At 40.9% G+C, this 13,917-nt stretch overlaps 1 long non-coding RNA gene across 1 annotated transcript; it reads right to left on the reverse strand.

The window, feature by feature from the left end:
- Nucleotides 1-2,230: 2,230 nt before the first annotated feature.
- Nucleotides 2,231-7,498, reverse strand: LOC138108381 (uncharacterized). The gene is made up of 3 exons (XR_011149946.1): nucleotides 7,336-7,498; nucleotides 5,682-5,750; nucleotides 2,231-4,308 (listed from the first exon to the last, which is right to left on the reverse strand). It is a non-coding gene; the product is annotated as an uncharacterized lncRNA (long non-coding RNA).
- Between the last annotated feature and the right edge of the window lie 6,419 nt (nucleotides 7,499-13,917).

A 13,917-nucleotide genomic window follows, 5' to 3' on the forward strand; every position in this document is an offset into this window, starting at 1 on the left:
TACCATTCTCATTTGGGCATTTTTCCAGGTCAGAGGGTAGTGCCTAGATATTCTCTGGACAAACTATCTCATCCACAGTAAGCATCTAAATATTTCCCTCACTTCTCTAATGCATGTAAGTGAAGAATTATGTTGTTTTTATTAATCACCCCAGAATAAGTTCATCATCCCTCATCACAGGTTTTTGTTCCACTGCTGCATCTGGCTTACTAAAAACAGAGCACTCGTGTTACACCCTCTGACAATCCCCACACACTTTGACAGTTTTGTATTTGGATGACCCCAGTTGCTTCCATTTTGGATAATTTCTTTAATCCCTTCAGCACTTGTCAGCTCTAGAACTTAAATGTGATATTGATCTAGGGGTTGTGGTGGGGCTTTTTTTTTTGGTTGGTTGGTTTGGGCTTTTGGTGTTTTTATGGTTTGGGGTTTTTTTGTTTTGTTTTGTTTATGTGTTTTCCTACAAGTTAAAGTCTCTTTGATGCCTTTTCCTGGTCTTAAAATCAAGACTCAAACACTGTCAGAAGGGAAAGAGGGATTTTACCTTTGAATTTATTTTAAGGATCCTTAGGTGCACTAAGTCCAGGTTGAATGCTCCCCAATGCACACTGCAATGCACACCCACAACAGATCGAGTATAACATTATAGGTCTTACTAATTAGCATATCTATCAAAGATTCCCCAGTGAGAGGCTCAAGTGAGCCCCCCTCCCCAAGGAACCTTCCCCTGGATGGTTCTATCTCAGTTTACAGAATGTGTTCTGGAGAGGATCTTGGTGTCTGGGGCATTCTGATCCCTAACTACGAAGTTTCTAAAAAGTTTAGTCTCCTAGCTTGACAAGTAAGTCTAAGAATGTAGGCTAAAAAACACTAAGAATACAAAAGCTATAAAAAGGTATAAAAGAGGTATAAAAGAAAAGGCAAAAAAACATCACGGCATCATCTTAACTCATTTACATTCCATGATTCCAAGCAGATTTAAAACACAAAGGGACTGTCCACACAGATTCCTGCACTGAGTCCCCACTCCTGTGACTTGCTTTCCAGGCTCTTCTTATTACATCTTCAAACAGCACCTCTGTTCATGGTCACCATAAGTTTGAACAACCCTTTGAAGGAAGTGACTTGCACTTCAGCTTGGTGGAAACTTCAGCTTACAAGACTGAAGAAGTTTACATGGGGTCTAATGGACTCCAGTAAGCCATGCAGAAGAACTTTTATTAAAACATGTAAAATAATATTAATATTCTATTTGGTGCTTGCTGATAATGTGTCTGATGGAGAATATCAACCAGTTTGGGGCACCATCCTTCAAAAAAGACAAATAAAAAAATGAGGGTGTAGAAAAATGACCTCCTGGGAAGAGTTGAAGTTGATTGCTCTAGCAGGAAAAAAAAAACCTAAGGAGACACATTAAGAGCCTCTAAGGACAAGACAGATGCAAAAAGGGAGGAAAGAAATTATTCATATGCTCTTTGGAGATAGGACAAGTATAATGTGTTTTGATTGCACCACAAGAGACTAAGGGTTGGTGCTAGAGACAGCTTCCTCTAGTGATAAGGACAGTAAACAGTGGAAAAGATTGCCTAGGGAGGTTGTGGAATATCTATCACTCTTGGTTTCTAAAAGCAAATGTGACAGATGTGAGTTGGAATCATTCTGGTATAGCTGGACCTGCTTTGGGCAAGGACTGTGGACAAGTTTATTCCTCAAGGCAGTCTACCAGAGCTATTTTTTTAATACTTGGTGATAATGTGCCTCATAGGCAGAGAGGATTAAATATTGAATACAACAAAAAAAAACTGTCTCAAGAAAAAAAGGAAGATAAAAGGGCCTCGGACATCACCAAGTTTTGGTGAGTTAGAGGTGTGCTTTAGGCTTCAAAGAGTCCTCTGCTCTGTTTTTGTTTTGCATAAAGTTCATATAAAAGATCACTTTATATGCAGCATTAAGAAGACTGTTGACTTCAGAAAGGTCACTTAAGGGGGATAAGTTGGGTGGGTACTGGAGTCATTTCAGATACCTCATCAAGTTTCTTGTATCCGTCCCAGTGGTGGGCCTCATGAGAGGAAGTGCACATATTGCCTGGCCAAGCAAAGATTTGTGCTATAAAGTTCAGAATCCTGTTGGAAGAGATTCAAAGCTAAAACTAAAAATTTTTTTTAAAAGGAAAAAATAAAGGGGCAGACAAAAATTCCAGTTCCAGGAAACTGAACTGTTTAATGACGACATACAGAAAGAAAGATAATTAAGCTGCCCATAAATGTTTATGATGAAAATATTAGAGATTTGATCACAGTGCACATCATGGAGTCTCAGTTTATCATGTTTCATACTATGTACAAGGATTACAGATATTCAGGTGGGGGAGGAGGTTGCTGGGTTGTCCCACTTCCCATGGAAGAAATAAGAAGAGTATGTGTTTCGCAAAGCCAACAGGACCACCTTTCAGAATTCCAGTTAACCTCCTCTTCTCCTTAAATCATCCAGTACTTTTATATAAGCCTCCTAAATCTTCTTCACAGTTACTTCAGTAAAATCCAAAACCACATCCATCATCTTAAGGTGCCTTCCCCAATAGCAACTCATTAACAGATCTTCCAAATTCTGACTTCAGTGACACAGTATTTAATGAACTGTTGAGTTTCAAAGTAGGATTCAAATGATGGGGAAATTGAGGTTTCAAACAGGCAAGACATAAGATGACATATTTCCAAGAGCTTCACAGCCTTTATTTCTGTGAATATTCTCATCTGTGCTAGTATAAACTGGGAGCAACTCCACCAAATGTGGCAAAAACCCCCAATAATTGCACATCAGTATAGTCCCACTGTGACATCATGATCAGTCCTGAAAGTGCTCTCATGAATTACCATTTAGATATTACCTTTTTTGAAAGCCTTTAGCAATAATTGAGACGAAAACAACTTCAATAAAAGCACTTCACAGTTCTTCTCACTGCATAATGACATTTGATAATAAGAGAAAATCTATATTTTTTTATGAAGCTGATGTGCTTTCCAAATGCATACAGCAAAGTCAAAATACTTAAAACAATAAAGCATTTCCAAGATAAATGTTGCTAGTTTCAGTATATTATATGAAAAGTGGCTGAGTAGATCAAAAAACAGCATTTGAGAGGTTATGGGTACCTTGGAGACAAAGAAGCAAAAGACTGCTTAAAGTGACATACAGGCAGTTTTGATAGTGAAGATTTTCAAGCCATGGGAAGTGGATTTGTAACAGCAATTAATGCTTCCTTCTCCTTTCCAAAACACTATGATCTCTGAAATACTTCATTCAGAAGCAAAAAAAACTTGGAGAACCCCCACTCTATCCAGATAGAAGCATAAGCTTTAAACTCATGTCTGACTGACTGGAATGGTCTGTACTACTTTAAATAACTTTAAATTTGGAAACATTTGATCAGGCTTTATTGACCACTTAAGTCTCAAACAATATGCAACTCAATAATTTTTTTTTTCAGCTAGAAAGCTGGAGAGGATGGAGTTTCCAACAAGTGTTAATTTCTTAGATTTTTTTCCTTGAAACAGAAAATTGTTTTTTCCATTCAGCACAAAGCAAAAGCATAATCCTCAAACATACCTAATAGACAGCCTAAATCTGCCAAGTTTGCATAACAAAAAAAACACAGGGGTGTGGGGTCAGGGAGAGGAGGAGAAAGAGAATGACTTCAGAGCTAAATGACAGCAGTTGGTGAAGATGAATGAAGAAAATGTAATTCTGTGCATTCATATTGTGTGGATTAATTTATGGAGCTTGAATGGCTTTGAATGCTCTTACTATGGATATGTGAGTAGTTTTGATCAAGAAAAACACCCTTGGTGAAGAATAAAGAAATTGCTAAGTTCCAATACTCCTAAACTCCATATGAAAAGCCCACACTGAATAACAAGAAAAATCACGGATTCTTATAAACAAATACAATTAGTCACAGTTATGTTAACATGAGTATACATTCAATTTGCAAGTACATATTAAAAGGAAATATGTTAAAAGAAAACATTTTCAGAATATGGCATAATAAACTGAGCAAAATTATAGCACAAATAGGGAATTTCTTTCCCAGGAGAAAGTCATTACAATAGAGGACCCTGGGGCTGCCAGAATGGAGTGCATTGGGCTGAGGGCTCACTACAGAGCCACATTTCTCTCTCGGCCACCAGTGGGGTACTAACACTGACATCCCTTTCTCTTGCAGCAGTCCAACTTGGGTAGAAGTGTGGATAGCTAATTCCATATATGCTTACTCTTGGGGTTTGGTTTTTTTCTTTTCTTCATTTGGCCCTGTGAAGTACAGTTCAGGTGGACAGGGCACCTCGCTCATATGAATTTTAACACTGAACAGATGATGTTCAGGTTAAAGAAGAGGTGTCTATAAGGCAAAGGACTCCTTGGTCCCTTACTTCTTTTATTTGCTATCCATCATGTATCCTGAGGTCCTCTAAATTTGTGCCTAAGCCTTTTATTACTGTTCTGGGTCATGAATTGGTCAAGTTCCTCACAGCTACTTTCTCCACTCCCTTTGCTCTTATGTTAATGTTCTGATATAAAATGCAAGTGTTGTAGTTTTTAGATATGATACAACCTCAAGTGATACTTACCAGATAGTTTTGAGCATCTCACCTAGTTTCTGACTGATCACTCTTGAAAACTGTTTCTAGCATTTCATTGGTAACTTCACGCAGCTACTAATTAAAAAGAAAATCCATACTACAACACTTTCACGTCCTTCCTTGCAAATTTGACACTGTTTTGTAATTGTCCTGACACTGATCACTGTCAATAGCTGATCCTTAGACTGGAAAATGCAACACTAAATGTGCAATCTAATGCCAGCCACCACATTTGTTGACTGCAGTTCCAAGACAACTTTGCTCTTTGGTGTGCAAGTTGGTGTGACTGCCAGTAAAGCTAGAGGGGTTTGTAATTCTACAAAGGCTCCTCTGTGTCAGCAGTGTGAGCATGGAGTAAGCCCACTGAGCCTGATGGAGTGAGGGCTACCACAGGAATACTGACTGGCCCTGGAGGCATGAGAGAGCTGGTGGGAGAACAGTAGGTACCTCTTCTTCTCTGCTTCTTCCCCTTTTAGTTTTACCTAGGCCAGACCTCCAGTCTTAGTGTCTCCCTTTCCTTTTCAAGAGGTTCTTGTTTAGCAGCTCTGCTTGCTTTTTACAGGTGGATCTGCTCTAAAGACCATGCAATTACAATGACTGAACTCACCAGATGCCAAAAGTCTTGCTCAGAATTGCACGAGATGAGGCATAATAAGCACCTAGCAGAAATCTTTGCCTTGATTCCCAAAGCATGCATGAAATTAGCAAATTTGTCGGGAAAACACGCAGCACAATGGTAAGTCTTCCTTTTCCAGAAGGGCTCATGTGATGCTAACTGGTAGGGCTCTGCAGTGTGCTGCACTGCACAGTGCTAAGTGATAATGCCCTTAGTTTCATAGGGTCATTAATGCTGACTAGATCTTAATTGTCTGCACTTAAACAAGATTTGGGACAGGACAAAAGTACTGTGCCAGCAACAGCTCAAAACAACAGCCCAGATCAGACCAAGGGGGAGAAGCCATAGATTGCTGATTTTCTGGGCACTTAGGATTGTTTACAGAGCATTTCCCAGCTCTACTTTTTCAGTGATAGTATTTACAATACCTGTTTTGCAGAGAACACCATCCACAGCAGTTCGGGAGAAGACTGTGAGTAAAGTACACACCATACATGCTGTGATATAAAATACGAGTTTTAGCCTACTGATACTGTTTCTTTACAGCCGTGAAACATGCTCATAGTGAAGTCCATTGCTTTTCTTACTGTGCTGATCTCAGAATTCCCTTAAAATTCCCTGGATAACTAGAATGAGTTTTCATAGGGCCGAGAATCTGGCCCGTTTGACTCCAATCATCTGTGAAGAGTGAAGCACAAACCTCTGAAAATTAGATTGCTTTGTCAAAAAAATCGTCTTTAACTTTATATATTCCAAAAGCAAGAGATGTCAAATTTTGCACACCTCAAAGCAGAACAAAGTAGCAAGCCCCAAAGAGTAAAGGGAGATTCCTGGCTTGTTATTTAAGTGCTAAATCTCTAAATTTAAATAACAAAAATATTTTTCAAAGTATGAATCTCTTGGGCACCATCATGTTATGTCACCAAATAATTCATTAACGAATGTTAGCTCTACCTCTGCTGTTTGAAGTGCCAGAGGTTTCTTTGCCTGAAATGGCCTGTTATTCTCAAGGACAGAGGGAAGAAGAGGGTTCTTTTTGTATTTTTAATTCAGAGCACAGTGAATTAAAAACAAAACAAAAAAATCCTAAATAATGAGATAGGTGAGGAAACTCATTCTAAAGGACTCTAGAGTGCTGTAATAGTATGTCACCATCCACAGTAGGACAAGACTCTGTTCCCTCCCTGTGCACAAATTGCTTGATTGCATTCACTGCCACAGTTTGTTTCCTAATACTCAGCGTGACATTTCCTGTTTCTGGCCTTAGGCTTACATGGGTTTGATCCAGCCTGCCCTGAAATTAATGGAAAGACTACTATGTACTTCAGTGTCCCCTTTTCCTCTTGCTGGAGCCCGTTGGCTGCTCCAATGATTTCTCTCGCTTTCATTTTGGCTGCCCTTCAAGTCCTTCCATCATGCCTCTTGTTCCGTACACATGCATGGACAGAAAGACAAGATAAAAAAATCCCTTTGCCATGTGTAGTGGCCAAGGGGCATGGAATGGCTCACGTGGCAGCAGCATAGGGAACAAATTGGGCCTCCTGTCCCAAGCAGCCCTCGACAGGCACCCCAGCCTTCCACAGCTACTCCACTCTACTGCAACTGCCAGTACCAGCACAGCCAAGAGTTATGCTGCAAGTCTCCTTTATCAAACATTACATGTTGAGTTTTTGAGGTCCCTAGACACAACCCACACCTAATCCTGGTATATGCCTCCACTTGGGTGATTTGTCTTGCAACATTTAATTTTGTCTCAAGAAATTAATGTGAATACTGCTCCTTGTTTATATGTTACCTACTTACACATTTTACTTACTTATACATTCTACCTACTTTTACATGCGACTTTACTTACACATTTTACAACTTTTACATAATACAGTACAATACATTTTACAACTGCTGTGCATGAGAGCTCACATTGCTTGATTGGTTTCTCTATTTTGTCCATCAGCTCCACATGCACTTTTCTAATAATACAATTGGTTTTAATCTAGTTCAGCACAGTGCTTTTTTATCTATTTCTTGCTGTCTTGGTATTTAGTTTTTCAGCTTCTTCTTTCCCCATTTAGGACAGCTTACCTTTCAGTCCTTGATGAGTTCCTGAGGGCTCCAACAGGTAGGGCTCCTGATCCAGGCAAGCAGCATTAAGATGATGACAGCAACAAAACCTATCCAGTGATCAGCAGCCAAGTTAGTCCAAGAAATCTAAACAAGACAGCAAAGGACAGGAAGCCTATATAAGCCTATCCTACCTCTCTCCTCACACCTTCAGATGGGAGCTTAAAACCCTCTTGGGGCTGATGTGCTGCAGCTGAAGGTGGAAAGGCCAGGTGAAGCTGGTGAGGGTAATTTCAGCCTGGTCCCACTCTGAGGGCTCTGGTAAAAATAACTAAAAATGGTTTGGCTGGGGCACACTATCAAGGTTCAAATACTTTACAACAATAGGGTAAAGTACCAAAGGTATACATTCATCTTGACAGCAAGAATCTTCACCAGGCTGCTGTTGACACTTTCTGCAGGGAGTGTTATTCTATTCAGGGATGGTTTGGCATATATTTTCTTTTTAGCAGCTTGCTTTAATAGGTCTGTGGCACTTCTAAGCAGTGATTAAGCTTTGGCATCATAACGTGATGGTGATGTAGGACTCCTCTTCCAAGGTAAATCATCTGAACAGAGTGGCCCAAGTCAGGGCTGTTATCTGAAAGCACGAGGCTGAAGGTATCAGGCCTGCTGAAATGATTCCTGCTGTCGTCAGTGCAGTGTCTGACAGTCATCTGCTTCCTGTCAGCCTGAAAGACAGCCCACAGTGTGTGCACAGACAGGGAGGGATGGGCAGCCAAGGCAATTTCAGCATCTCAGGTAGGTCACCTCAGTTAGGCAGTAGCAAGAAATATCTGTGGTGTGGATGGGAGGATACAAGGAAGATTTAACTTTTTCTGAACCACCTTGTGCCGGTTTGGACAAATTTGGAGGAAAATATCCTCTGATAGAAGGCAAGTTACAACCAGCCCTCTCCCACCAGGTTTGGGAAAAAATAAATTTTCCCCGAAGGAAAGTGAAAGAGATAAAAATGATTTATTTAACAAACACATAGAAAAAGGATAATAAAGCTAAATGATAAAACCTCTTGCTCTGGAGAGAAACCTGGGAAAATTTGTGTGCCTCCTTGGGTAGCCTCTCCCCTCCTCCTTGGAACTGGGATGGGACAGGCCCTCCTCTGGGGCCTTGATGCAAAAAAATCCTCCCGATGTGTTCTGATATTGAAACAGTCCAGAAAAGAAGAAGGGAAAAAAAAAAATCGAAGTCCCAGGAAAATAAAGTTCAACTCTCTCTGTCTCCCTCTGGATAAAAGGAGCTGAGAAACTGGCTGAAAAGCAAACAGGGTGTTTGCTCCCGCTCCTCTCGCCACAGCCGAAGCAGAGAAGTCTGCTATCTCTGTGTCCTTCAACACTGCTTGGAAAGTTCTCTCAGGTTTTTTTTTCCTATCCCCCCTCTCAGACTCAGTTTAAAAGCACAGAAGACACAAAATTAATTTCTGAGCATAGGGCAGCGATAGGATCATACAGTCACCCCAAAACACACCTGTGACTAACTATGTCTACACCAGTGAGTAAGGGAGGATCAGGGACTGATCCCTGGCCCCAATTTTCAAATGGAACACACTAGATCATGCCTACCAATCTGCAGAGTAGTTGCTTGAAGAAACCTATGTTTGAATCATCCAAGAGGAGCCAGGAATAAATGACAAATAAGTGGTGTGGACAGTGTGCTACCAATACTCAAGTTCATTCCCATGCTCTCCCTTTTTAGAGCACAGACAAACCAAATGCTATGTACATTTCACCAGGTTTGGGTTGGTTTTGCACATACCCACATGAACTCCAACTGTTTACCAGGTCTTTGATAACCCTAGCCATGTCTGCCAAACAGTGACATCTCCAGGTTCTTGGAGACACACTTTGGTTTCAGAAGGTGCTCTGAGGAAGCATCTGTGATCTGAATGCTGTGAGCCAACAGCTCTTATCTATGATGCTCTATCTTGCATGCCCAGACTGCCTCAAAAATGGAAGTACTCTGTGCATGTGGGTGGGAGTTCTCCTTTGGCATATGCCCAGTTCCACAAAATTATAGATATGAGCACTTGTTTCATATGGTTTGCTGTCAGCTTCCTTTCAGATGCTTCCTTGACAATGGTAAATAATTGGCTTGATTGCTTTCTGTGCCTTTCTCTTACCCATTTTTCTAGCAATTTGAGGATCTTGTATCTTCATTCATCTGCTGTATTTTCATGACCAGAAAATTAGGCCAGCTATGTATATCTAATTCCCTCTTTTTGTTGTGTACCTCAAAATGTAGCATTGCAGTTTCAGCATCATGGAGAGTCACAAGCAATAACTCTTTTAAAGTGCTCTCTAGAGATTTAGTGTAATTTTCTACTTCAGTAGCTTTACACCCTCAAACTTAATGATGAAACAACTCACATCAAACATGATTGCTAGACATTTCTTCTTCCTTTGGGTGTCTTTTGATTCTGTGGTGGCAATGAACTCTGTCAAAAATCTACCAGCTGTCTTCTGCTGTAGGAACTGGTACTCCAAAGAACAACTCACTAGCACTGCATAGTGTTGTTGCCTTTTCAGTCATACTGCCTTATTTTGGGATAGGATAAGGGATTATCTGTTTTCTGGTGGTATGTGATGGTTACATGTGGTAACCATGTCTATGCTTTTTTTTTCCTTTATTTCAGAATTCAGCAATCGTCTGATGGTGAGAAAATAGTAAAAATAATGTCTGCTAGTTTAAAAAACTACTATTAAAGCCATTTAGAAATTATCTTTAGATGCAGCTTTGTTGCTTTTACCTCTTTGGCACATAATCCCAAGGAAGTCTGCAAATGCATGTGAATGACATGGCAGAAAAGCACATTTTACTGTGGTTACAGTCAAATTTTATTCCACTTACTGAACTCTCAAACCAGGTTGTGGCCAGCAAAAGGTTGCGAGATGCATGCTGCACCCAGGAGATTCAGCTAATCCTACTCCTGTTGTTGACAGGGATTACTCACTTCTTCTGCAGATAGGATCCTAAATGCCACTGCCAACTTTCCTTATCTAGATGAGGTCCATAATCTTGCAGAGGAGCCGTTTGACTTACCTGAGTGCTTTCAACATTGCCACTGTTTGCCATGAAGCACTAGGAATCATCCTGCTTCTCCTAGGCAAGAAGTCCTCATCCAGGAAGGTATTTAGTCATGAATTCCAGCTGTCTGCAAATGTGCAAGCTTTTCTGGTTACGGTGCTTTGCCGAACTTTTCTCATTCAGACACAGCACGGGGAAAGTGGAAGCACACATATACATACTTCAGGGACACCCGAAAGGCACTTTCGGGAAAAGGGAGCCCAGTTACCAGCCAAATCTTCTTAGATCTCAAATGAAATGAACACTGAAGTGAAGCATGGGCATCTGAAAAGAAACATCCTGTTGTTCCTGGTAGGAAAGGTGTGTAAGAGAAGGGTGCAGCAAAACACTCAAGCACAGAGTCACCGTGATCTGCGTAACAAAAGATGCTTATCCCGCCTAAGTTGGTACAGTCGTTCACACGGTGACACCCATGACAGTCCTGCTGACCTCACCTTCAAGGACTGGGAATAATGATGGCAGCTTGGATTTTATACCATCCTACCACCATTACAGTACTTTAGCTGACTGAGTTTTTCTCTCAAACAAGGCTGAAATCTTACCGCTTCACGTATTTCCTACCACCCTATTGCTTCTTTTGCATTTGATTTCCTGAGGTTTTTTTTAGTTTGCATCATGGGGTTTGATTTCAGGATAGGTTTTTTGATGCCATCTTGCATGCATATCATGAGGTTTTCTGAGGTTTACAGCATAATTTCTGTTTCCATGCCTTTGCACTACATTAATACTATGTGTCTGCAAAATCTGACTCTTGGTCACACTTCCTGCCTGCTTGACAATTCTATTTAGCATTATTTCTTTTATCAGTACATTTAATCTCAATGACTTCTCTTTCCATGAACACTGCATACAAAGTCTTTGTGCAGGGAGACCTTTATTAGACCTCAGATTATTCATTTTTCCCTTTTAATTTTGTTTGTCTAGATTTTACCTCTGTGCATTTGGGTTTTGCATTCATATGGGTACCTTTCTGTGTTTTCTCTTTTCTATTAGTGGATTAACAGTTTTGGGTCTGGTTCATCCTAAATCGTGCATTTACGTGGGAAACTGCTCCTTACCCTTGCATACAGATCCAGCTTTTCGCTTGTTGAGGAAACGTCTCATATTTAGGTACTTTAAGATTTGATAATCACGGGAGTTTTGAACAGTTCAGCAAGATGGTCATCTGTTCCAGACTGAGCAGATACTCTTTTTGGGTAGAAACAGTCTTAGAAAGTTTTTTGGCTCTTCACTTGGGTACTCACCAGCTTAGTGCTGATGCATCTGTTCAGCATGTGGCTGTGCATCTCAGAGAGCAGTGTGGCCGCATTTATTTTGTTCCTCCTTCTGCCTGGCTTCACAACATCCTGTATCTCTGTATCTGTTTTCCAGTGCAGCTAGGGAATGTCCAGATGATGAGCACAGTCATCTGCATACAGGCAGCTACAGCACGGTGCCATGATTATTGGTTTTTCTTTAGCTGAAGGATCCAGAATTCATCCCTAATGACAGATGCAATTCCAATTGCCAAGCAATAAAGGCTCCCAGTTAGAAAATAAGCCGACGAGGGCACAGGTTCACTTTGACATTGTCAACAAAATAGTCAGTTCAAAATACTACAAGAGGTGAGAATGATGCAAAAGGAGGGCAGTGGCACTCAAACCTGAAGCTCCACAACAGCATTCCGTGGTGCTGCCAATGTGCTGACAGCAAGGTGAAGGCTGCTTTGTGGGAGGTTCGCAGTGAATCACATCCATTTGCAGGTGCCAGCAGACACAGTGTGGGTAAAGAGCACAGCGAGCACGCTGCTGGCTTGGATGTGTTTTCCTTGGAGATAACACCAGCGAAAGAGGCTCTGATTAATAAGCTGAAAGCAAATGCAAATCTTATTAATGCTTACTTGGAATCCAGTCCACAAGTCAGCATCTCATTAGAAAGAGGGCTACTATCAGCAAAACACTGCATCAAGGCTGTTGGTGTGTGATAGGGACAAACAGATGGGGCACTAGAGAGAACACAGCCTCTACCAGCATGAGTAGAAAGTGGCAGATTAAGGAAAGAAGGCATGTAAGACAATTTATGAGAAGCTCAACCCCTATCCCAAATTGGGGGAACACCCACTAGTGCTCCACTGTCAGCAGATAGCTGGAAACTCACTGCTAAGATGTGCACTTTGTACCTTCCTAGTAATTGTCCCAGGCAGACAAGGACAGCCCACGGCCTCTGAGTGGTAGCGGCAGCCTCCAGGAGGAGTGCAGGAAACCAAAGGACTCTCCCAACCCTCTAATAAGCTCATTAGCATATGTCTTTGCTAACGATACACATGGAACCAGTCTACCTCCGGCTGACAGATCTCTGGGTTATTTTACCATTACAGAAAAAAAAAAAAAAAAAAAAATTATCAAGCAAACTGGGAAATCACATCCAAAAATAGATTAAAAGATCATGAGAAGTGGAAGGTCAAGAGTTCAACAGTTGGGTAGTGCCAGAACTGGGACAGTTTACATAACCTTGCTGTAGCCTCCCTGAGTGGATGCAGCAGTTAGTCACAGGAACATGAATCAGTTTTTTTTGAGAGGATCCTGACTCATTTGGTGATGTAATGGCCAAAAGAATTAGAGAGAAAAATAGAAATATTCCTCTCCTCCCATTCAGGAGGTGGCACTGTGCAAAAATTCAGCCCCACAATGGAAAGAGTATTACTAATTTTCTTCATGCTTCTGCAGTACAGCCTGCCCAGAATATTTACGATTCTTCACAAATAGTAATTGATCTTCAGGCTGCACAAGTAAGAAGACATTTTCATCCCATTTTATATGTTGGGGACGGAAGCACTACAGTCAAAGTATTCCCTCGGATAATCTGAGTATCCTCATGGAGCCAGTTATTTCTTAGCACCTGCTGACATTTTAGACCTGAAGATTGCTGTGTTAGTTCTGTTACACCGTGTGCCTTGGAGACAAACAGTGACAGACAAGGAACTGTTAACTTCTATTTTTTTAGAATTTGGAGGTAGTTCTTTGAAAAGTGTATACTTCTGGGAATCACAAAGCCCTGTGTGGGCCTATTTCTTGGAATTATTTCTGCAGTTTATCAGTGCATCTACTGTGGTGTTGGTCTCTACAAGTAAATGAAGAAAGTGATATTTAGGAATAAACTTGGGCTTTATTCAACTGTAGGAAGCCAGCCTTCCCAGCATTCCTCTGATGCTCAGCAGAGGGCTAATGCTGACAGCAGGAGGACAATGCTGACAGAAGAAGGAGCACATCTTTAAGTATATTATCTGTTCTTCATCTCTACAAAATTATGTGATGTAACACACACACTGCCTCCTGTATCTTTGAAAATATACTGTCCCAAGAAGAGAATTGCTATTCCTTGGCTGGATTATAAAAGCAACAAATTACCGTTGTCCTTAGTGTTCTTATCCCACGGGCTCCTCACTGTCATTTCAAAAATATTTTTACTGAAAGTCAATACCTT

This window comes from Aphelocoma coerulescens, chromosome 3 (genome assembly GCF_041296385.1).
Source record: "Aphelocoma coerulescens isolate FSJ_1873_10779 chromosome 3, UR_Acoe_1.0, whole genome shotgun sequence".
Classification (NCBI taxonomy): Eukaryota; Metazoa; Chordata; class Aves; order Passeriformes; family Corvidae; genus Aphelocoma; species Aphelocoma coerulescens.